This window comes from Rhamphochromis longiceps, linkage group LG7 (assembly GCF_057381845.1).
Source record: "Rhamphochromis longiceps isolate RC_006_pf linkage group LG7, R_longiceps_female_GT1.1, whole genome shotgun sequence".
Lineage (NCBI taxonomy): Eukaryota > Metazoa > Chordata > Actinopteri > Cichliformes > Cichlidae > Rhamphochromis > Rhamphochromis longiceps.
This window is the reverse complement of record NC_140563.1, coordinates 69,279,841-69,305,191: the sequence shown is the minus strand read 5'-3', so window position 1 is coordinate 69,305,191 and position 25,351 is coordinate 69,279,841. Positions and strand designations below refer to the sequence as shown.

The 25,351-nt window shown below is 44.6% G+C and overlaps 1 protein-coding gene across 1 annotated transcript in view; it reads left to right on the top strand.

Annotated features, from left to right (window-relative positions):
- The window catches only part of immp2l (inner mitochondrial membrane peptidase subunit 2), a 208,065-nt gene that overhangs the window by 85,246 nt on the left and 97,468 nt on the right, over positions 1-25,351 (top strand). The window lies entirely within an intron of this gene.

Sequence of the window (25,351 nt, the reverse complement as noted above, 5' to 3'; positions counted from 1 at the left end):
ATGGAAACAACTTCACCTGCGTCCAAGGTGCACGGAGAAGACAAAGATCTGATGATGTGGCATCATCAGCGTTTAAGAGAAAAGAAATCCACGTGGACCAATCACACCTTCACAAGTAAACCAGTACACAGGTAACAATTAACGAGGTGTTGGCTAATTGGTTAACGCTGCTCTGGATGAAACACAGACAGAAATTTGATTAAGAGAAATGATTTACCGAAAAACATTAAATTCACCTTTATTTATTTATAGGGATTAAAGTCATTAAACCCAGTCAATGTTAATTTATCAGAAAGACAGAGAAGCATGTGGAGTTTAAACCCTACAGGCATGAATGAGGATTTATCCAAGAATGAGTTTTACTTTAATTTTGTGTTTCTATGTTTTTAACTCGATTTTTCCCTGTTTTAATGTTCCATACTTTATTTTTATATTCTTATTTGCATTTTTCTGTGTAATTTTGAGTTTGTGTTACGCTAAGACAGGCAAGGAATTTATTTATTTATTTATTTATTTATGTTTTTCTCCCCCTTTAATCTGCAGTGGGTCAGTCCAGAACCTATTTGGGGTGTGGCCTAACCAATTAGCCAATACCACCTGTTAAATGTTAATTGGTCAGCTGGTTTATTTGTGAAGGTGTGATTGGTCCACTTGAATTTTTTTTCTGTTTCTTGATTTTTATTTAAACACTGATGATGCCGCGAGCTGAAACAGCTTTATCTGCTGCTGCGGTCGAGTTTTTTTCCAGCTTGTCAGTGTTATTTACCTGTTATTCATTCATTCGTTATTGTAACAAAAGAGTTCAAATCCACACTGAGCATGTGCAACAATACCACAGAGCAGGTATGAATAACAAAGCCAGTTCCTCAGGTTAGCAGTGAAAACGATCCCGTCTAGATGTTGGAGAAGTGCTCTGAACGGTCCAAATACATCATTGTTTTTATGCATGAATTGGTTGTAAAAACTAATTACAAGTGAAATTTGTCATCATTAGATGCAAATGTGTCAACTGTTAAGAGCCTTGTCATCACTTCCTACATTCATTTGATGTTTCTTTCACTGTAAGACGAGAGTGAAGGAAATGTTTGACGTCCAAGTCGGAAACGAGCCGACGAACATCTGACACTAAAATGTCAGCAGGAAGTGAAAGACCGCAGACTTCGTTAGTTTGTTTGGATTTTAACAGCAACGTTTCGAGGAGCGCCGAGGGACGTGAGTATCTCGAGTCCAATTTAACGCTTTAATTTCATGCAGAGAAAATAAATGGTCTCATTTTGATGGCTGAGATATCGGCAGCGGCGGTCCAGGAAGACGCTCTGCCGGGATTTTAATGAGAGCAGATGAAATGGAGGCATTAATAGCGTTTTGGCTCGTTTGTAAGCTGAACACTGAGAGTCCACGAAGGCTGACGGCATGTGGAAACCTGCTGTTCTCCAGATTAACTAGATTCACATATTTCCCCAACTGCTGCTTCACATAAGCAAATAAATTACAGTGAAATATTAATTCCCCTCTAAACCTATTAGCTGGCTGTGCCGCCCTCCTCAGCAGGAACTGCGATCAAGTGTTTGTGATGACTTCAGCGAGTCTTTGTGGAGAAATGTTGGTCCACACTGGAACGAACGCCTGTTTAAGGTCACGTCAAAGGATTTCATTTCATTAAGCTCTCTGTAAGCGATGTCTTGATTCAGCAGGGATCGGTGCAGTTACTGAAACTAAACTCAGCTTACTGAAACATGTACTTAATCACAGTGAATGATTCAACAAGGGGTCGCTGCCCGTGATTAAATCAGTGATGACTTGAAGCAGTCTTCTTTCTAGGAACCACAACGACAGGTCCAAAACAGTCGGGATGCTGTGCAAACGTGGGAAAACAACAAATGCAAATCTCATGAAGCCATATTTTATTTAACATGGGTTGTAGCTGCATGCAGCCAGTCATAAAGTTAAGTGTGTCATCGTGCTTGTTTAAAATGTGAACGCGAGTTGGGAGTTGCAACTTTTGTGAAAACAGTAAGAGATGAATGTTGTTTACCCGAGACAAAAATGATATCGGACAAAAATACAGTGAGTATTTCTAATTCACGGAGAGTTTCACCAGCTGAGTCATTTTATAAAAGTTTTATAGGATTGACTTACTGTGTTGTTTGAACTGTGGGTTAAGAGCCTTTCGAATGGCGCCCGATTTTAGTTAAAATAGAAGAACTGCAGTTATAAGACCAACAACAGTTGGTTAAAAAGTTAAAAAGTTGTCGAGCTAGGCGAAGAAAGATTTTTCAAAAAAATTTCCAAGATTTTCAAATTAAAACACACCCACTACTTCAAAGCTGCTCCAGGTTCAATTCAATTCAATTTTATTTATATAGCTCCAAATCACAACAAAAGTCACCTCAAGATAGATAGTCACCTTCATAGATACAGAGAAAAACCCAACAATCATATGACCCCCTATGAGCAGCACTTTGGCGACAGTGGGAAGGAAAAACTCCCTTTTAACAGGAAGAAACCTCCAGCAGAACCAGGCTCAGGGAGGGGCGGGGCCATCTGCTGTGATTGGTTGGGGTGAGAGAAGGAAGACAGGATAAAGACATGCTGTGGAAGATAAGATAAGATAAGATAAGATAAGATAACCTTTATTAGTCCCACACGTGGGAAATTTGTTTTGTCACAGCAGGAAGTGGACAGTGCAAAAGTTATGACGCAAAAATTAGAATACAATAAGAATAAATACAGTACACAGCTGTACAGAATAGAATAAAATAATATACTATATACAGTAGAATAAAATAGAATAAAAATATACAATAAGATAAAAATAGAATACGAATGCTATATACAACTGAGTAAAAATACAACGATGCCAGAAAAGATTATTGCACTTAGTATTATTGCATATGTATGGATGTGTGTGCTTGATCAGTTAAAGTCTTTATTATGGAGTCTGACAGCAGTGGGGAGGAAAGACCTGCGAAATCTCTCCGTCCCACACCGTGGGTGCCGCAGTCTCCCACTGAAGGAGCTGCTCAGTGCTGTCACAGTCTGCTGCATGGGGTGGGAGACGTTGTCCAACAGGGATGACAGCTTAGCCGCCATTCTCCTGTCACTCACCACCTCCACTGGGTCCAGAGGGCATCCTAGAACAGAGCTGGCCCTTCGGATCAGAGGTTAATAGCAGATATGATTCAATGCAGAGAGGTCTGTTAATACATAGTGAGTGAGAAAGGTGACTGGAAAGGAAAAACTCAATGCATCATGGGAATCCCCGGCAGCCTACATCTATTGCAGCATAACTAAGGGAGGATTCAGGGTCACCAAGGTTACAGGCCTTTTATCACTCTGTATTTATTGAAGGTAAACTTTAGTATATTTTTCTGTATCAGAAAACTTTTGCATATCTGCACTGGCCGGGCCTAACTTGATGACCACCTGTCTAATGTTAGGTTGGTCCCAGGTTGGTCTGGACCCTGAAGGTGTGCTGTGGTGTCTGCACCAACATGTCAGCTCTTCGGTGGGACCTGTTTGCCCAGCACATCCCACAGATGCTCCCATCCCAAGTTGACACCTCAAACTGGTTGTCGTGCTCCTCGAACCGTTCCTGAAACATTTCAGCTTTCGGTGCATCACCCTGCTGAAAGAGACCACAGCCATCAGGGAGCAGCGTTTCCATGAAAGGGCGAACGTGGTCTGCAGCAAAGCTTTGGTCGTCTGTGTCATATAGAACAAAGCGTGGTTCAGACCGGGCCACCTTCTTCCTTCGCTCTGCGGTCCAGTTCTGATGCTCACGTGTCCACTGTTGGTGGACGGGGGCAGCACGGGCACCCTGACTGGTTTGCGGCCCTGTACACAACAAACTGATGCTCTGGCCTTTCTATCAGACCTTCTTCAACAGTTACAGCAGCTCGTCTGTTGGACAAGACCACACGGTGCCAGGCCTCTCTCCCCGGGTGTATCAGTCAGGAGTTTTTGCTCTGACCAGACATTACAACCTGGCCCTTGTTAAACTCCTTCAAATCCTCATACTTGCCGATTTTTTTCTGCTTCTGACATCAAATTTAAGGACAAAATGCTCACCTGCTCCCTAATATATCCCGCCCACTAGCCGGTACCATGATGATCAATGTTCTTCACTTCACCTGTCAGCGGTCACAACGTTATGCTGATTGTGTATGTCACTCAATCATTTTGCATCCAAACATGAGCTGGCGGTGGCGCTCCCATCGAGCTGTGTTGAGCTTGTGCACATTAAGAGGTCCTGACAGCCGTCGATAACTCCTGAGCGGATCACGTCAGAGTTGAAGCTTATGAATATAGAACAGCCGTGACTTTAAATTCCTGCAGCAGTGAAACGAGAGAAGACTTTATGGACTTGGACCGATGGCTGCTGTGTTTGTGTTAAAGCCAGCGAAAGATTAAATCACAGCCGGCAATAATTCATTTAACTGAACAGGAACTGTACCAACCCCAAATCAGACCAGTGGTCAAAGAGGTGTGGCGAGGTGTGTCATTACAAATAAAATGTTGCATAAAAGGAAAAGGTGAGGTAGGACAGATGTGGTGGGCAGGTGTGCGGGGAAGATAAAAGTGTTGAGATGCATGTCGTGTAGCTGTAATGAAACACGATGGAGCAGACTGAGCTCCTGCTGTATTCCACGGTGGATTCTTGCTGTGTTCACAGGAGAAACGGCCTGATTGACGTTTCTGCCAACTTTTTACTGCCTTAAATATTCGCACAGAGTCGCATCTTTGCATGTTTGTATATTTCCTCCTTTGCAGAGTGTGTTATGAGTCAGCAATGGTCTGCAGCTCCTCGAATAGAAGCAAATGGATAATACACACACACACACACACACACACAGTGCCCTATTAAAGAGCAGTGGTGGCGACGGTGGAGGAGGCAGTCCTGCTGTTCAGGCATCTGGACTCTGCTGTTTCCGGGAGGATGCAAATGAAGTATGTGCCTCCTCCTTCCACACACACGGCAACAATTCAGTCTAATCTCCCCCGATGGGGCAGTTACCAGGACCGCCCATCCAGCCAGGAAATTACAGAAACTCCTAACGTAAGCACACAAACATTTAGTGTGTGTTACTCGTATGGCCCTGTAGTTAGCAGTCACCATATCTGCCGAGAGAACTTAGACTTAAATGCCCTGAAATGTCAGAGTAGCACATCTTTACCAGGCACACTTTCAAATTGGAGAAAATAGGTGGAATATGTCAGGAAGCTTGTGGCTGACAGTTTTAACAGCAGCAGCAGCCATAGGAGAGGAGCAGGGGGAGGTGGAGGAGCTGCAGCTGTAGAGCTGCCGAGGTTGCCCATTAATCACCTGGTTGGTGGGTCTGTCCCCAGCTACTGTTGTCATGTGTCCTTGAACACAGCAGATCGAATCAAAGGAGAAGTCGGTGCAAAGCACAAAACATCGACATGTAAAATACACACTGAGGAACTGGTGCATTAGGTTGGAGGCATCTGTCATAGAAGGACTGATTAAACCACCAACGACACACGCATATAATGAAATAAAACTTTTTGTGTGGCCTTTTGTGTTAAACATGAGGTATGAGTTGGTGTTAAACGCATTTCCAAAGAGGATGCTCAGTGATCAGGAGACTCGGACCTTTTCTTTCTCTTAAATGAGTGCCATCACTTCGTATCAATGAAGCTGGCGTTCCTTCTGATGTGAAAGAAATGTGCAGATGTGAGACGGAAGCACTTCGGTGTAAAAAGTGTATTCATTGATCCGCGGGTGAGATCCTGTCGTGTTGCACGTCTGCTCGACGTGTCGTGCCGTCTGGTAATTAATCTGTTTGCCGCTGACGCGGGACGCAAGTCAGGGTTCTTCTAAAAATAGCCCCCCAATCAGCTGGCTGTCAGATGAGCGCTGGTTCTGTAAAAGCATCTGTCCTCTGAACATGTGTCTGTGAAAGTTTGCTAAGAATAGTAGAGTGGAAACAACACACGAGGCTTTGTACCTGAAGACGTCCTGAACGATGGATTCATCTCGTTTGGTTAAACACAAGAGCAGCGGAGGTCCAGGACTGTGCTGCTCACATCATCACCGTAACTCCTCCATCAGTTAGACCACAGCAGCTTCTCCTTCAGCAGCTCCAAGATTCTGCTCCTCACCTACAAGGGGTTAGGGTGCACTATAGTGCAAAACGCACATCTTTAAACTCGCATACCCACTCTGATCGTCTGATGTGTCACATCAAACCCCTTAATGATTGTTTATGTTGTAGACAAGTTTTTTTATTTACTTGACTGAGATATTTTCATTTATTCTTGCTGTGTAAGGTGACCTGGACTGTTAAAGACATCTAAAATAAATTGTATTATTATGATTATTAAAACTCGTGTATGAAAAGTCTCTGAGACTGTCTAAATTAATAATAAATAAACAAAAGTCATCCCTGAATCTGTTTTTTGCTGTGCCCTTTAAAGTGATGGTTGCTGCAGTATGCTGCCTCCAGCCCTCCTGCTGGGGTTTGATCTCTCTGCAGGTTGTTAAAGCAGGATTTCCAAACAAAGCTGGATCCCTGGAAGCCTAAAACTGCTGCACATAAAGTCTGTTTAGAGCAACTAGCGGCCATAATTAGATCTGGGATGATTTTGCTTTTTAGAGGATCAGTTATCAGATTTTTTCTTTTTTCTTTGGCCTTGTATCGATTGTTGCTCATTCGTCAATTCTGGGTTTACCAAAAAGTAAGACAAATGAGAGGTCAGAGGTGCTTATGGATGCATTCCAATACCCACACTACCCACACTACCGTACTGTTGAGGATGCCAAAAAACAGTGACCCACAGTGTAGTGTAGGGCTGTTCGATATAAGGATATATATCGGATGACGATATAAAAACATCTGTCGTTTCATTTTACGCTGTCGTTTGTTTCGTGGTGTCACAAAATAAACTGTTTACAGCAATATTTGTTCATGTTTTGATGTCACTGTAGTTATTAAGTTCTCTCTTTCTCCTATATTTAATATAACCACACTACAGACGGACAAGCTCCTGTTTTTATGCGTTGTCGTTAGCAACAACGACGGTAACAGCATCGCGTGTCCGCTTGTTTATGTTCCACATAAACCTTTCAGAATAAAGCTCAAGATCCTGTTGAGACTTTTCAAAATAAACTGAATCACGTGAAAGAGCAGATTTATTTACGGATGAGAAGTAAAAAAAGAGCCGCCAGGTGCTAAAAAATAAACCTTAGACTCAAACGTTAGAGCAGGCTTTTCCTCGCAGCACGCCGTGTGATAAATACTCACAAAGAAAACGGCGGCCGTTACAACTTATGTCTAAAAATTTATCGTTTCATGCATCGGTTAAAACACTAGACTCCAGGTACACGACGCGCAGCTGGAAACACTTCACGCAGGTCGAGCTGCCCGAGATTCACAGAATTTACAGAAAATGTTACATTTTTGTGATTTATATCGTTATCGGACGATAGATGTCTTATATCGGGGTATGAGATTTTGGTCATATCGCACAGCCCTGGTGTAGTATGTCAAGTGTAGTATGCCAAGAATATCAAGAAGTTAGAATGCTTTCCTGCCGGTCTGATCTGATGCCATCTACGACAAGAGGGTCAAATTTCAAGGTCACAGTGTAGTAGGTCTGAATTACAGCACACACACAGTTGCGTTGCTTGTTACATTGTTTACGAGAACAGGCCCTCTGTCTGAAACATAAAACCATAAACCTGTAAAAGGCAAGTTTATCCAGATGTAGCTGACTTTGTTGTTGGAAACTTCTGATAATTCCGACTTCGCCAAGCCTGAGGACACTCGGAGTCATGGCACTTGATAAGTAGGGAATTGAGCTTTTTTATGTTTGTGAAGATGCCTCTCACCATGAAAAATCTTCACCAGCCTAAAGTCAAGCTGCTGTCTTTTACCAAGCTATAAAGACTACCGTGACCTGGATGACTGAGACCTACGCAGACACTGATTACATCAGATCTTTAAAAAAAACCCTTATAAACAGGACATGTGCACAATGACTGAAACCAGCACCACTGAATGAACAATGGGCTGGGAGGTCAGTTCTTCGATCATTAATATGCAAATTCTCATAACCATTGATCAACAACCACTTATCAAAGACTGCTGTTAAGGGCCAGGTGGATTGTCATGATTTCTACATCGAGGAAACCAAACAACCTCTGGCTAAGATGATGGCACAACACAGAAGAGCCACCCCGCCAGGCCAGGACTCTGCAGTCTATTTGTCCAAAACAGCATTCCTCCCTGTCCAGGATGTGTACATCCCTGTCCGGGAGGAACGCTGGTTTGAGCACGGAGTCAAGGAGGCCATTTATGTGAAAAGGGAAAGACCATCTCTGAATTGAGGAGGAGCCTAAGGGTACATCTGTCACCATCTTACAATGCTGTGATTGCAGCCATTCCCCAACTCTCTGTGAATGGGACTCAAGGCCATTGATCAGTGGGCTTTAATGTGATCCAGCAAAGACCATTGCCTGAGATGGATCACAGCTCACTGTGTGATTGTGTAGAATTTACTCAGTACTGATGACAAATAAAAGCATAGAGTTGTGCTGTGATTGCACTTACTGCTGCGCGGCGTCAACCACCGGAGGCCCAAGTCTACGATCAGGTAACCTCGAGTCTACGATCAGGTAACCTTGAGTCTACGATCAGGTAACCTCGAGTCTACGATCAGGTAACCTCGAGTCTACGATCAGGTAACCTCGAGTCTACGATCAGGTAACCTCGAGTCTACGATCAGGTAACCCTGAGTACGATCAGGTAACCCTGAGTACGATCAGGTAACCCTGAGTACGATCAGGTAACCTCGAGTCTATGATCAGGTAACCTCGAGTCTACGATCAGGTAACCTCGAGTCTACGATCAGGTAACCCTGAGTACGATCAGGTAACCTCGAGTCTATGATCAGGTAACCTCGAGTCTACGATCAGGTAACCTCGAGTCTACGATCAGGTAACCCTGAGTACGATCAGGTAACCCTGAGTCTACGATCAGGTAACCTTGAGTCTACGATCAGGTAACCTCGAGTCTATGATCAGGTAACCTTGAGTCTACGATCAGGTAACCTCGAGTCTATGATCAGGTAACCCTGAGTCTATGATCAAGTAACCTCGAGTCTATGATCAGGTAACCTCGAGTCTATGATCAAGTAACCTCGAGTCTATGATCAGGTAACCTCGAGTCTACGATCAGGTAACCTCGAGTCTACGATCAGGTAACCCTGAGTACGATCAGGTAACCCTGAGTCTACGATCAGGTAACCTTGAGTCTACGATCAGGTAACCTCGAGTCTACGATCAGGTAACCTCGAGTCTATGATCAGGTAACCCTGAGTCTATGATCAAGTAACCTCGAGTCTACGATCAGGTAACCTCGAGTCTACGATCAGGTAACCTCGAGTCTACGATCAGGTAACCTCGAGTCTACGATCAGGTAACCTCGAGTCTACGATCAGGTAACCTCGAGTCTATGATCAGGTAACCCTGAGTCTATGATCAAGTAACCTCGAGTCTATGATCAGGTAATTCTGAGTCTATGATCAGGTAACCCTGAGTACGATCAGGTAACCCTGAGTACGATCAGGTAACTCTGAGTCTACGATCAGGTAACCCCGACTCTATGATCAAGTAACCTCGAGTCTATGATCAGGTAACCCCGAGTCTACGATCAAGTAACCTTGAGTCTACGATCAGGTAACCTCGAGTCTATGATCAGGTAACCCCGAGTCTATGATCAAGTAACCTCGAGTCTATGATCAGGTAACCTCGAGTCTATGATCAGGTAACCTCGAGTCTATGATCAGGTAACCTCGAGTCTATGATCAGGTAACCTCGAGTCTATGATCAAGTAACCTCGAGTCTATGATCAAGTAACCTCGAGTCTATGACTATGATCAAGTAACCTCGAGTCTATGATCAGGTAACCTCGAGTCTATGATCAGGTAACCTCGAGTCTATGATCAAGTAACCTCGAGTCTACGATCAAGTAACCTCGAGTCTACGATCAGGTAACCTCGAGTCTACGATCAAGTAACCTCGAGTCTACGATCAAGTAACCTCGAGTCTACGATCAGGTAACCTCGAGTCTACGATCAGGTAACCTCGAGTCTACGATCAAGTAACCTCGAGTCTACGATCAGGTAACCTCGAGTCTATGATCAAGTAACCTCGAGTCTATGATCAGGTAACCTCGAGTCTATGATCAGGTAACCTCGAGTCTATGATCAGGTAACCCCAAGTCTATGATCAAGTACTAAACATATTTAGCATTTGAGAGCATGGGAATACAACACCAGCGCTGTCACTCTGAGACGAGCCTTATGCTGACCCAGAAGGCTCGTCATTCAAGTTTCTGAAGAACATTAAGGAACCATTTAAGCTGTTTATAGCTCACTCTTTGCTGTTACCTTTGGTCATTCTTTATTAACATTATAAAAATATGTTGTCTTCTTTTTGACTTTTGGAAGTCAAACTGTTGTGAGTCCATATGGTTCTTTAACTGGAACTGTTAAGCTAAGCTGTCACCTTAAACAGAAGCTGCGATCAATAAAACTCCTGATTTGAACTGGGTGGTGATAACGATCTGACTGACCCGCCGATGTTTATTGATCGTAGCTCTGACCTGTCAATAGCCCCGTCGTCAAATGCCCGAAAGTCAACAGAGATTCAATTAGAGATTAATGTTTTCATTACAATGTGAGGATTAACAGAGTGCCCGGGCTTTATTAGGACTGGATGGGAGGGCTGTTTCCTCGGCTGTAATAACGCTCATTAAGACTCCTCGCCTGTTTAAAGCCTGTTATTCATCATCACATTTATTGTGGTTTTAGGCTTTATAGAGTATTAAAATAGCCCATAATTTATCTACTGCTGTCATGGCAACAACCGAGTATCCGGCCCAGTTGTGCAAGACTGTTTTTATTTCCTCTCAAACCGCATCAAACAGATTGTAATTGTTGGATATAAATCTGAGCTGTAATGGCCCTGTCACATTCGCTCCTATTAGTGTTTGCAACTGGAAACAGTTAGTGATCCTCCGTGTCTAAGGAGGCAATTAGTCAGCTCTAATTGGACAGAAATCCACCGCAGCTCTGTCGTAGCGGCGTCCGTCTCTCCGAGGCAGAGCTCCCTCTCCATTAACCTGCGGCTCATTTGAATGCAGGAGCGTAGCGCCGAGGTTCAGGCAGCTCTGAACCGGGCAGTTCTCATCCATTACTGAGCCAGAGCCATACAGCGACAGCAAGCAGCACCCACCCAATCTCGCTTCAGCACCTTCTGAAATGCGATGGCATGCAGATCAAATTGCAGCGCCGTGGCTGCTGCACATCTGTCAATCCAACACGTCAGCGCCGAGCAGTGCCTGCCATCGTTTTCAGCTCCGGGCCTTTTAAAATGAGAGGCTATGACTTTGTTACCTGCTTTGAACAGAGTTGTGAGTTACACCACAAATACATCCATCCTTCTCAGACACTTAGAAAGTATTCACGATACAACCTGCCTAATTTCATGTGACAGAATTTTAATTCTTATCCTTTTGTCGTGCTGTTCCATCAATTGAATAACTGGAAAATGTTTCAAGTTTTCATGAAGAGAATAAAAGGGGAAAAGAGCTTTTATTATGTATTGTTCTGCCTGCTTTATTTCCCCAGGTCCCATGTGAGCCACGGTGTTGCTTTCTGCTGGTCAATTTATTTTTGAGAATTCCCAACACCACAAAACTAGGCCACCTGGTGCATGGAACACCTTTTGAAATAATGGAGTTAATAAAAAACCCAGACAATTGATATTTGGTGTGAGCACTTCTCCTCAGTGCACAATTTTTCAAGGCATTTGGCAGGTAGGTTGTTCCAGACAGTTTGGAGGATTTGCCACAGTTCTGTGCATTTAGTCTGTCTCTGTGTCTGCTATGTTTACGCTGCATGACTGAGAAGCCTGTGTTCTGCGCTGTAGCTACCTCGAGGTAGAGTCTAAATGTTAGCATTGCAAAAGCGTAGTAGACCAAATGCAAACAGAGCGAGGGCAGAGACACAACAGCCTGAGGTAAAACTTGCAGACGGATAACAAGGCACTGGTGAATTCACTGAAGACAACATTAGGGAGAAATGAACCTACAGTATTGTAATCGTGATGCTTTGTGCTTCTTCTTGCATTCAGTCCCCCCAGAACCTCCTAGATCTGACGCGTAAATCCCTCCACAGATAGTGACGTAGTTGTTGCAGGACAGCGATTTAGTTGCAAACTGAAATAGGCGCTCAGCAACCTTATTTTCCTTTTTTTTTTTAGCATTCTTGCCTTTATTGGAGCACGGGGAGAAGGAGAGAGGGGAAGACGTGCACCAAAAGGGCCGTGGGTCAGACTCGAACCTGGCCATGTGGTCACCTGTTCACCCACTGAGCCAAGCTGGTGCCAGCGACTCGGATTTATTGCACCATGTTGGCGATCTGCCTGCATTTTAAACTGTTATATGAAAACCTTCAGCAGGCTGTCTGAGAGTGATTGCAGTCAGTTGGACTGGGCAACAAAAGTGGTTGCTCAGAGCTCTTCTACTTTTTCCACTTAATCTACTTTCGGAAAATCATTTCAAGTTCATATTAAACTGTTTGATAACATGTATAACACATCATATGAAAGCACGGCTCCGCTTCCTGAACTTTATTGAAGATTTGTTCTAAACTTTAAAACTTTTTTGCTGTCAAAGTCCATCTCAAGAAGTCATTAGAGGACTGCAGTCCTAAAGATTACCATTTCATTCCCGTTGGGAATTTGTTACTGTTGCATTTACCATTTTTACCAGTCTTCGGCACCTTGCCGTCATCGGCTGCTTTTCTGTGCTCGTTTCGTTAGTTTCTTTCATCTCACGTGTCTTCTCCGTGGAAGTCGGCTCGACATCATTTCACAAAAAACCGAAGTAAATCTCATCTGTCCGTGACAAACGATCGAACGGTCGGTCGGGGCTCCGGGTCAATGAATCACCTCACTGCATGTTTTCACTCTCAGGCTCTGCAGTCACATCCATGTTTATGTAAGAGAGTGTGGAAAGTGATGAAGTGAATCATTTTTATTGATCGGCCGACGCCCTGAACCCCCGGCGTGGACGCGGCCTGACTGGGGACGTGCAGGTGCATAGCGTGCTGAGGCTGCAGCGAGGCATTGTGGGTCCACCTGTGCGAGTACGGCGGCCAGTAGGTGCATATGTGTGTGTAGGTGAGGGTGTTTGTGTTCTCCTCTCGTTGCGAGCAGTTGCCATGGAAACCACCATGTCCGAGGTTGCCTCTATTGTGCCGCCCACGTCTCAGTACTGTGTGTGTGTGCCTGTTTTTCATTAACACGAGGCATGAACATGTGTCATTACTTATTCCTTACATGTCGCTGATGATGTATTTGTAAGGAGATTTTGAAGTTAACCTTTAGAAACTCAAAAACAATAAGAGTCATGATTATATGTCTTGTGCGACTAATCAACATTTCTAATATCCTAATAATGTTTCTAATATCCAAAAAATATCCTCCTCCCCTCGTACATTTATTGTTCTGTTACCTGAGTGGGCAGCCGCTGAAAATAGTTTGGAAGATCACTTTGATTCCAAACGCACACAGATGGAGAGCCAGCTGGTCACAGGCGTCGGTAGCCCCATCTGTGATTTCCGCATTCAGTCCATGTTGTTTGTTGTCCATGTTGCGGATTTTGCAACAGCTACGTGTTGGATCTGTGATGAAACACAATGAGATCTTCCTCACACAGAGTTGTGTGCAAGTATTAAAACCAACAACATAAAGACAACCTGAGCTGTGCACAGCATGACACTGTGTCACGCGTTTACAGAAAATGTGCCTGTTGTTGAAGTTATGGTGCATTCTCTTTAGACCTTGAGACTGTTGTTGTGTAACAAAGCCAGACTTCTCTGCTTCAGGCTTTTTTATGATCAACACATGCAAAATCATTATTCAGATAAGATAAGATAAGATAGAACTTTATTAATCCCTCGGGTGGGTTCCTCTGGGAAATTCGACTTCCAAAAAGCACAGCAACGACCGAAGTTACAGTTACAGAATTGTTAAAAAAAAAAAAACACCCAGCACGCCCCTGCGGGCGGTTTATCCTTCAAGCTCGGGTCCTCTACCAGAGGCCTGGGAGCTTGAGGGTCCTGCGCAGTATCTTAGCTGTTCCCAGGACTGCGCTCTTCTGGACAGAGATCTCCGATGTTATTCCCGGGATCTGCTGGAGCCACTCGCCTAGCTTGGGAGTCACCGCACCTAGTGCTCCGATTACCACGGGGACCACCGTTACCTTCACCCTCCACATCCTCTCGAGCTCTTCTCTGAGCCCTTGGTATTTCTCCAGCTTCTCGTGTTCCTTCTTCCTGATATTGCTGTCATTCGGAACCGCTACATCGATCACTACGGCCATCTTCTTCTGTTTGACTACCACCACTATGTCCGGTTGGTTAGCCACCACCATTTTGTCCGTCTGTATCTGGAAGTCCCACAGGATCTTAGCTCGGTCATTCTCCACCACCCTTGGGGGCATCTCCCATTTTGACCTCGGGACTTCCAGGTTATACTCGGCACAGATGTTCCTGTACACTATGCCGGCCACTTGGTTATGGCGTTCCATGTATGCCTTGCCTGCTAGCATCTTGCACCCTGCTGTTATGTGCTGGATTGTCTCTGGGGCATCTTTACACAGCCTGCACCTGGGGTCTTGCCTGGTGTGATAGACCCCAGCCTCTATGGATCTTGTGCTCAGAGCTTGTTCTTGTGCTGCCATGATTAGTGCCTCTGTGCTGTCTTTCAGTCCAGCTTTGTCCAGCCACTGGTAGGATTTCTGGATATCAGCCACCTCCTCTATCTGCCGGTGGTACATACCGTGCAGGGGCCTGTCCTTCCATGATGGTTCCTCGTCTCCCTCCTCTTTCTTGGGTTTCTGCTGCCTGAGGTATTCACTGAGCACTCGGTCAGTTGGGGCCATCTTCCTAATGTATTCTTGGATGTTCGTTGTCTCATCCTGGACTGTGGTGCTGACACTCACCAGTCCCCGGCCCCCTTCCTTCCGCTTAGCGTACAGCCTCAGGGTGCTGGATTTGGGGTGAAACCCTCCATGCATGGTAAGGAGCTTTCTTGTCTTTATGTCAGTGGCTTCTATCTCCTCCTTTGGCCAGCCTATTACCCCAGCAGGGTACCTGATCACGGGCAGGGCGTACGTGTTGATGGCCCGGATCTTGTTCTTACCATTCAGCTGACTCCTCAGGACTTGCCTGACCCTCTGCAGGTACTTGGTGGTTGCAGCTTTTCTAGCGGCCTCTTCATGGTTCCCATTCGCCTGTGGGATCCCCAGGTACTTGTAACTGTCCTCTATGTCTGCAATGTTGCCTTCTGGTAGTTCAATCCCCTCAGTTCTGACTACCTTCCCTCTCTTTGTTACCATCCGACTACACTTCTCCAGTCCGAACGACATTCCAATGTCATTGCTGTATAGCCTGGTAGTGTGGATCAGTGAATCGATGTCTCGTTCACTCTTGGCATACAGCTTGATGTCATCCATGTACAGGAGGTGGCTGACAACTGCTCCGTTCTGTAGTCGGTATCCGTAGCCAGTCTTGTTAATGATCTCACTGAGGGGGTTCAGGCCTATGCAGAACAGCAGTGGGATATATATATATATATATATATATACACACACACACACACACACACACACACACACACACACATATATATAAATACAGAGACAAATATAAATAAAATATACAAAGGGGATAAATAGAATAAATAGGAATAAAAAATAAAAATACAAGTGAATTGCACATTTCAAGTATTGAGTCTATTGCACTGTTGACTATTTACAAAAAAGTATTGCACAAGGTATTGTACAGTGAGGTGAAGAGGCACTACAGCTTAGTTGTTCCCCCCTCCTTTGTCCAGAGGTATCTTTTAGATTGTGGCAGTGTTGTAGGGTCAGAGAGCGAGTGTTCCTTGTCTTAAACATCTCGTATCATTAAGGATGCATTGAATACAGTCGGGTCCTGTATCTTATTTTTAATGTTCCGACTGTCTTTAAACATGCAGTCATGCAACCTGTTATCAAGAAGAGCGTCACAGCACCGAAACTGCCCTACTAAGAGTTTTCGATGACCTTCTTCTATAGTGGTGGCTGTAGCTCAGGTGGCAGAGCAGGTCAGCCACTAATCAGAAGGTCGGTGGTTCGATCCCAGGCTGCCTCCTGGCTGCATCCAAATATCCTTGGGCAAGATACTAACCCCACGTTTGCCTACTGGTGGTGGTCAGAGGGCCCGGTGGCGCCAGTGTCCGGCAGCCTCGCCTCTGTCAGTGCGCCCCAGGGCAGCTGTGGCTACAATGTAGCTGCCATCACCAGTGTGTGAATGTGTGTGTGAATGTAGTGTAAAGCGCTTTGGGGTCCTTAGGGACTAGAAAAGCGCTGTACAAATGCTTCTTCTAATTGCTGACTCTGGGCGCTCTGCGGTCTTAGTTCTATTGGCTTTGACTTCCGCCTTTGACACGGTTGACCATCAGATTCTTTTGGCAAGGTCTCTCATGGTTTAAATCATATTTCTCTGAGAGGTCGTTCTCTGTCATGATGGGAAAATATTCCCCTTCTTCTGCCCCTCTTCGCTGTGGAGTGCCCCAGGGCTCGGTGCTCGGTCCTGTGTTGTTCTCCCTGTACATGCTGCCCTTGGGCTCCATTTTTGAAAAACATAATGTCTCTTTTCATTGCTATGCTGATGATATTCAAATCTACCTCCACCTGACTGGGGATGTTTCATCTTCACTACATCCTCTGTTTGATTGTCTGAGGGATGTCAAAGACTGGTTATCACGTAACCTTCTTTCTTTAAATGAAAAGAAGACAGAAATTATTGTTTTTGATAGAACTATGCCTCCGGGACAACTGACTGGCACACTCGGGCCTGTTGCTAACCACCTCACTGATGCTGCTAGGAATCTTGGAGTTTTCATAGATAGAATAGAATAGAATAGAATATTCTTTATCGTCATTGTCACAAGTACAATGAAATTGAAAGATGTCTCCGGTCAGTGCAACATCACGAAAGATAAATACTTAAAAACTATAATAATAATAATAATAGCTCCTTCAAACTAGATAAACAGGTTTCTACTGTGGTAAAAACCAGCTTTCACCAACTACGCCAAATTTCTAAGGCTAAACCTTACATACCTCACAAAGATCTGGAGAAACTCATTCATGCTTTCATCACTTCAAGACTGGATTATTGTAATTCTCTCTACTTATGCCTCCAATCTTCTCTTCTTCAGCGATTGCAGCTGGTCCAAAATGCCGCAGCACGTCTCTTGACCGGCACTAGAAAGTACGACTCTATCACCCCTGTTCTGGCCAACTTACATTGGCTTCCTATTAAATATCAAATTGATTTTAAAATTTTATTGTTTACTTATAAAATCCTAAACAATATGGCACCTGACTACCTAGCTGATCCCCTCTGTCTGTGTAGCCCTCAGAGAGCACTGAGATCATCGGGCCAACTGCTCTTAGTGCAACCTGGTCTTGGCTGAAGACCAGAGGAGACTTTGCCGTTGCTGCACCCAGGTTATGCAATACTCTTCCTCTTCATATTCGCACATCAGATTCCATTCAGTCTTTTAAATCACGTCTAAAAACGTATTTGTTTAACCTGGCATTCAAGGCTAATTAGGGTAATTTACATCGGCTTTGCATTTAGATTATGTAATTATTTTATATTTTATTTATATCTGTAATTTATATTTTATATTGTGATTTTTATCTGTATCATGATTTTACTGGAAAGCACTTTGGTGTACTTCAGTCTTTAAAATGTGCTATATAAATAAATTTTGATTGATTGATTGATTGATTAAAAATGACATGTGGCACTGTGGACGATGGCATGCAAACATGCAGTTGATTGGTTGGACTCAACTTCAAACAGATGCAGTCCAGACAGAAGCTGCGAGACTTAAAAACAGAAATCTTGATGCAGTCGCTGCTACCTTGTTTTTTTTTTTTTTTTACAAAGGAGCCAGAAGTGGAGTCACCTGCTCCAAAGAAACAGACTCAGATTGCGACGTGTTGGTATTCCGTCTGCATTTATAAATTAGACAGCAATTATTTGCAAACCTTTGTTAATCTGTGATTCGTTGGGGAGAGATTGTTTCCCACCAGGCAACCTGTGCAATCACTGTACAATCAAATGGGGTTGCTGAGAGGTTGGGGGGTTGCACACTCAAATTCTTGGTGACCAATTGATGACTGCAACTACATGCAATTGGTCACTCACTGAATTCGGTGTGCTATCTTTAGTCTTGTGTGACTGAGCGTGAGGCAGTGGGAACCCTAAATGCCATCAGTGGTTGCAGACACAACTGTGACCGGCATCTGCACTCAGACACTCGACATTCTCCTGCAACCAGACTCTGAAAATAATGAATTAAAAGCCTGTTTGTTGGCGTCATTGTGTCATCTTAATAAATCTAATCTGCATATACTGGATAGCGAGACGTTCTCTAGTTCTTAGAAAACCTTTGCAGTTGCAGCTTCTCAGCAGAGGGAACTTTTTGCTTTGCCTCATTTTGTGTCTTGGTGGCTCCTACAGCTTCAGGGTGAACTCACACCAGGCCCAGTTCCTTGTGAAGTGCCTGAGTCCTCCTCACTCCCGACTGGACCGCGCTCACATCGTGGCTAATGATCCCAGATCGAGCGTGCTTCGGTTCGTCTCGGCGTCTCAGCTCCTTTTCCTCTCGCCGCCTTGTTCTCTCTGTCATGCACACTCACACTTTCAAAAGGCGCTCTTGCTGTCATGGTTGGCTGTGTGGCAGGCGTGCAAGCAGGAGTGGTGGATCCAAAATGCAGGACTCAGACACAGAAGTTCAACTTAAAGCGCAGCTTTATTGCTGGAAACCCTCTTACTAACTAAAGGCATCAAAAGACAAACAAAAACGCTGGTGGACTAAAACACTGAAGCAGAAAACACTGAACTGGAACTGGAAACAAAACACTGGTAACACGGAGGCAAAACACACACAGCTTGTTGAGGGTACGACGCAACACTGACTCAGAGAAACACAGGGACTAAATACACTGGGAAGTAACGAGGAGAATGAGACACAGAAGGAGGGCACAGCTGGGGGAAATTAGAACTGACGAGACAAGCAAAGCAGGACACATTCACATAAGACACGGACCTTCAAAGTAAAACAGGAAGGATCACACAGAGACGCGAACTTGACACAGTGGAGACAGCAACTAAGAAACACAGAGACATAAACCATAAGGCAGAGGACTCTAAGAACCGAGAGACACAGAGGGGAACTCAAACATGCAGACACAAACTTACACAGAACAGAGGGGACATAGAGAAACATGAAGGGCAAGGGATCGAAACTAGAAACCATAGAAACTCACACCAAGTACAATAATACAAAAATCACAATGAACTAAAACGCTGGGTCAGGAGACCCAGGACCCTGACACTTGCAGAGTTTAATGAGATTAATGATTTTATGCACTTAGTGGCTTCATTGGAGCTGCTTTTGCAAGCGCTGACACGCTGTCGTCTCTCACGCTTTATAGATCTGTTAGCTGCTTAACAAAGTGGTTTTTGCAGCTGTTACAGAGGAAGAGATCGCACTGCACGTGTACTATATGTGAGTCCCAGCGAGCTGTGGCCCAGCGCATGGTGCACGGTGATCAGACTGGGATGATTTTGGCTCAATATGCTGCTGCGGTTTGAATTATTTTGCACTAAGATGCAAACAAGCTGGTGGAGCATGTCTCTAAGGATCAGTGCTGCTGCTTCATGGTCAGGGATGTTATGCGAAGAAAGAAGAAAGCCTCCCTCCCTGGTCTCAGCCAGTCTCTCCTGTTGATACCAAACTGGGATTCATGAGTAAATCAGACTCACTGCAGAGGTTTGCTATGATTTCCCTCCTGAGAAGTGTTTCGGAGATCGTCCTCTGAGGACGTTTCATGTCAGACTTCTTTTGGACTCTTGTCTTCTTTGTTTAGTAAATTCTGTCCTTGCGGTGAAGCTGCGGGTTTCTCTCAGCAAACAAAGCTTGATATATCGATCCCCTGTGCTCGCTTTTGGTCTGCTTGATCCTGCTTTCCAGCGGTTGCACTTTCCACAGTGTTTTATAGTCTGTGCACTGTCCCTTTAGAAACCTTCAGTCCACCGAGGCTGAGAGAGGCTCTTTTATTCTTGCAGGCTAAAACACCGAATACACCACCAGCAGGATGTTTCTGGGTCATTCCAGGTGACGTGAGCGTGGAGGGAAAGATGAAATTCTTTTCTTTCTGCAGAGGAACAATAGTAAAAGTTGTGTCATTGTCCCAACACTTGACTGTATGTGGTGGAGACAGACTTGCAGAGCACTGCTCTAAACGCTGAAGAGGCTTAAAGACTGAAATTGTGATTTTCTGTTGATGCACTCTATTTTACACAGCACTTCTTTCTTGTCCACTAAATGCTGAAGTGCTCTAATTGTCGGTTGCGTTCATGTTCGGCTCCTCCATTCTTCTTGTCTGTTTTTCTTATCGCTTTCCTCCCATTGCTGTTTGCAGCAGCAGAGGCCCAATTTCCCCACTGGGATCAATAAACTTTCATCTGTTCTGTGAAAGCTGATGGATTTCTGGTTCAATTCAGTGATATTTTCAGAGTCCGCAGCAGGTTTGTTATGTTTTTTTTCTCTAGTTAAATGTCTGGCTGTCCTTGCCACCATGACTCTTGTCTTTACAGTTTGACAAAATAAGCTAAAGTCACGTTGAATGCCGTGTTGTCACAGAAGGAAATTCTTCTGTGTGATTACCTGGAGGCACTATGAGGACAGTTTTTATGTCCTACGCGTCTAAAAGTGATTTTTTTCCTTCAGTTTTCTAACTTCCTCTCCATCACGTTCCCCTCTGGAAGCCGTCTCTTTAAGTTGCTGCCAGAAATCCTTTTTTTCAGACGGCTGTGTGCTTGGAAGAACTGATAGAAGAAGCAGTAGGATGTAGACTCTGTAGGCCTGTGTGTGTGTGTGTGTGTGTGTGTGTGTGTGTGTGTGTGTGTGTGTGTGTGTGTGTGTGTGTGTGTGTGTGTGTGTGTGTGCAGCATGCTGGGCAATAATTAAACCCAGAGAGAAATCACGAGTGAGGAAGAAGCACACTGGTTGTGATCCTGCCAAGGCCTCCTCCTCCTCTTCCTCTTCTTCATCTCGTTCTTCTTGATCCGCCTTCTCCCGAGTTTTTTTTCTCTTTTTCCCTCCCTCCTCACATTGCTGCTGGTCATAAACAGCATTCACACTCTCCACTCTGAGAGTTTGCTTTTAAAATCTGGCTCAACTCAAAGTATTTATTTTATTTTTAGGGGAAAGGTTCTGTGCCGTAGACCAGCTCCAAACATCTGTAAACATCTGTACTCAGCTGCAGCAGAAACCTGAGGTACTTCTGTTTGATTATGTGGATCTGATGAGTTTCTGAGCCAACACTTCCTGATCCGTGCACGGCACGTTTAACTTTTTGGGTGTACATTTAAAGAAAAGACTGTTTTAGCGTCACTTCCCTCTTTTGCTCCCCTTTCACTAAAACTATGCACGAGTCAAACGTGATTGGTCAGTAGTAGGGATGGGGATTGATAAGATTTTCATGATTCCGATTCCAGTTTCGATTCTGTTTAACGATTCGATTCTTTTAAAAAAAAGGAGAACACTAAGGTTGATTAGCTTAGGACTTTGTTTTATATCTTCTCTTTGGACAAGATAGAAATTTAGGAGTAACATGGCCTTACAAACCCAACAGTGAGATCTTAAGAGATCCAGCCTACGGCTCTTCAATGGGTGTCATAGGATCCCCAGGAAAAACATTGTAAATGTAAAATAATAAAATAAATATTCTTCTGTAGCAATAACAAAGTATAACATCAATTATTCTGTATCAATTACAGAAGAATATCCAGTAATGTCCCTGCCTACAATTAAACACACTTACTGAAAATCATCTTCTGTGGCAAACGGGTGCAAACCTTTGACCACAAACTGAGTCACTGCTCGGTGACGTTCGTCTATCCTGGCCTGAAAGGAGACGCTACCGGCAGACTGCAGCGAGAACTGCCAGCATCTGAGCCAGACTCTGTCTCTCTCATCATGGTCACTAAATGCACAGTAATGGCAGGTTTGTAATAAGGCAGATCGCGCTAACATAATATGCACTGTTAGTTGATTATTTACCTGCCGCATTAACGGGAGAGGACGTGCAAACGTTACCGCTGCTGCTGGGTTGAGATTCACGAGTCCGGAGCGAATTAAAAACACGACATTCATTTAAGGTCATCGCGTGTTTGTGAGCAAATGCTTTTGCATATTCGTAGTGTTTCCTCCCTTAGATGAAATATCTACTTTGCAAGTATTGCAAGTTGCCCTGTTGTCATCCGTTCTCGTAAAGTGTAACCAAACTTTTGAGCGTTTGAGTCGCCGTGTTTCCTGCCAGGTAAATGACGCTCCGCAACGTGGGGACGTTATTCGGGGCGACTGGAATCGATAAGGGAATCGTTTGCAAAAATGGCAAACAATTCCAAGGAACTGAAACAGTGGGAACCGGTTCTCAACAAGAACCGGGTTTCGATACCCATCCCTAGTCAGCAGAACTCGGAATGCAAACTGAAATCAGAAAAGACTCTGGTACTAGAACTCGGGACCTTTTCTGCAGAGATATTTGGGGTTGGTGATGCTGGTAGTAGTAATAGTAGTAGTGCTGTTGTTGGTACTTAGTCCTCCAGCAAAGTCCAGCTCCCCCCCCGTGTCTGCATTAATGTCCAGTCCACCTGAGAACTGTCACTCACATTAGACTCACACTGAATAGGCTCCTCCCAGTCATGTCACATGCACTGTCACATGTTGGATGTGTTTTTTTCTGTCAGACCTCAAAATGATTCTTTTTTTAACTTTAACAGTAATTTTACCCTCGCTTTGTCACAATTTAACACCTGGACTGTCGTTCTTATTATTTTGTATAATTATCTTTCTCAGTTTTAATCTCTGATAGTCTAATCGGCCCAGCTGGCAGTTTTCGCACCAAATTGTCACCACCTGCGGTTCACCCACAGCCAGAAAGAGATGCAAATGTATAAAAACTGAGTTTTCAAATCCTTGATAATTTCATTACAATGGAAAACGAGATCTCAGAGTGTTCGTCGGAGCCCAGAGGGGATGTGCATGTGATCTTCAAAGAGGAGGCGTGTGCGCTATACGGTGACTCGCATTCATCCCTCATGAGGTCACAGTCGGCGCCAAACTCTTTGATCAGGACACCAGACGCCATCAGCTCTCTGCAGGAGAATTCCCACTAAAGAGTGTCTGTGAAATCTGTGATACAATTAAGATGTATTTTTCTGTCAGAAGGTCCAATGACAGATGTTGGTTTCACACAAACCGGCTTAAAGCTCGAGCCTGCCCGTTGATCCGAACTAATTCCAGCCGCAGAACATTCCTTTCTCCGCTGCTTCCTTTCTCATTCTGCTAAACGTGCAAGCTTTAAGAGTTTAATGCTTTCGTTCTTTTATACATCAGACTCGTAAAGTGTGTTCTGACAGAATGTGAAATGAATTCTGGAGTCGGGTCGATTGGATACAAAATCAATGAAAATGTGCAATTAGATATTATTTGCCTGGGGTGGTGAGAACTGATGCAGATTTGCCCGAGGCTTTGTTGTCTTGAATCTACAGAGATAAGAGATAGGCTGAGGTAAACAGACGCACTCGCCCAAACTGAACATCCAAATCCCTTTGAAGTGTACCATCCTGGTAGATGGTCCTATAATAACGCTGGGTACATGCATAATGGCTGTCAGACTGATTTTATGTGTATGTGAACTTCGGGTCTGTTCCAGTTGGATTCAGAGTTGGCAGATAAAGTCATCCAGTCATTGTCAGTCATCTTCATTAAAGTCTTTAGTAGTGGACAGGAAATCACAAAGAGAGGAGTGGCAGGAAGACGTGCGCCGAAGGGCCTCGGTCGGACTCAAACTGCTGCATTTTAGCCTTGCTAAAATTGTGGGCGTCTTCCATGCAACCGAAGCACCTGCAACCACTTGCCACATGGTTGGGGACGAGACATCGTCCATCATAGTGTGAGGTTGCCACAAGGTCACCGAACGGTCTGTTGGCCTGTTTAAACCAAAGTTTAAGACTATTTTATTTGCTTTTTTTTTTTTTTTTTTTTTTTTTTTTTTCTAAATGACATCAGAAACAGCAGTATGCGACATTACGTGATGGCAGAGCTTCAGTTCATCCTTTGTCATTTTTTTTTTTTTTTTTTTTTTTTTTTTTTTTTTTAATAAATAGGACAGGGGGAATGAATGAGAGAGAGAGGGGGAGAGAAAGAAAGAAAACCAAAGGGGAGAAGAGACGGTGAGAAGGGGGGGGGAAGAGAGACAAAAAAAAAAAAAAAAAACTCCTGGGTCACCTGTATGGAGAAAAAAAAACAAACAAACAAACAAACAGAGGAGACAGCAAACAACAAAGAGCAACATAATAATAGAGAAAACAAAGCACCATCACAATAAACTAGCTAGTCATAGATATCAGTATTTACTAAGTAATAAACGATATTGTGCAGCACGCAAGATAGACAGCGCACAGTGTGCTTTGAGGCAGCAGCCAAGAAAGCTTTAGTCCGCGTCTGTGAATACCCATGTGTGCATACCTGTGTGGATCAGCATGCTTGCATTCCAAAGGTTTCTCCATGTAATGATCTGCTAGGGAGTGTGGGGGGGCCTCAGCCCCGTCCTCCAGGGTGTGAAGCGGGTATGGAGGAGATCAAAACTCCAGACATCCAGAGGCCCCCAGAACACAAAAGACCATGGAAGACCAACAGAGGGGCAGCCGCGCCACTGTTCCAGTAAGAGCCGAGGAGAGTCCCAGATGAGGGCTCGCCCAGCAGCCGCGGAGCAGAAGCCAGGGGGGGTTGCAGTGACGCGCCCGTGAGCTCCGCCGGCCCCCAGCTGCGCCTGAGTGACCGAGCCCTAGGCCGAGAGGCCGGGGGCACCCCACCTCCAAAGGGGGCCCGAGCGAGCCCCAGGCCCCAGGCCCCGACAAGCGGCCGCCAAGGAGTGAGCCGGTGTGTACCCGGACGCCCACCCCCAGACACAAAGAACCACCAACACACCGACACCTGAGGGAGTCCGCCACCGGCAGGGGAAGTGGTGGTGGGTGGAGATAGGCCTCCAAACCTTGGAGGGCCTGAGGTGTCCCCACAGAGGTGGCGTCTGATACCCAACCTGACATATAGACACAGACATACAGGCACACACAGACACAAACATCCATTCCCACCCTCATGCTCTCATATGCACTC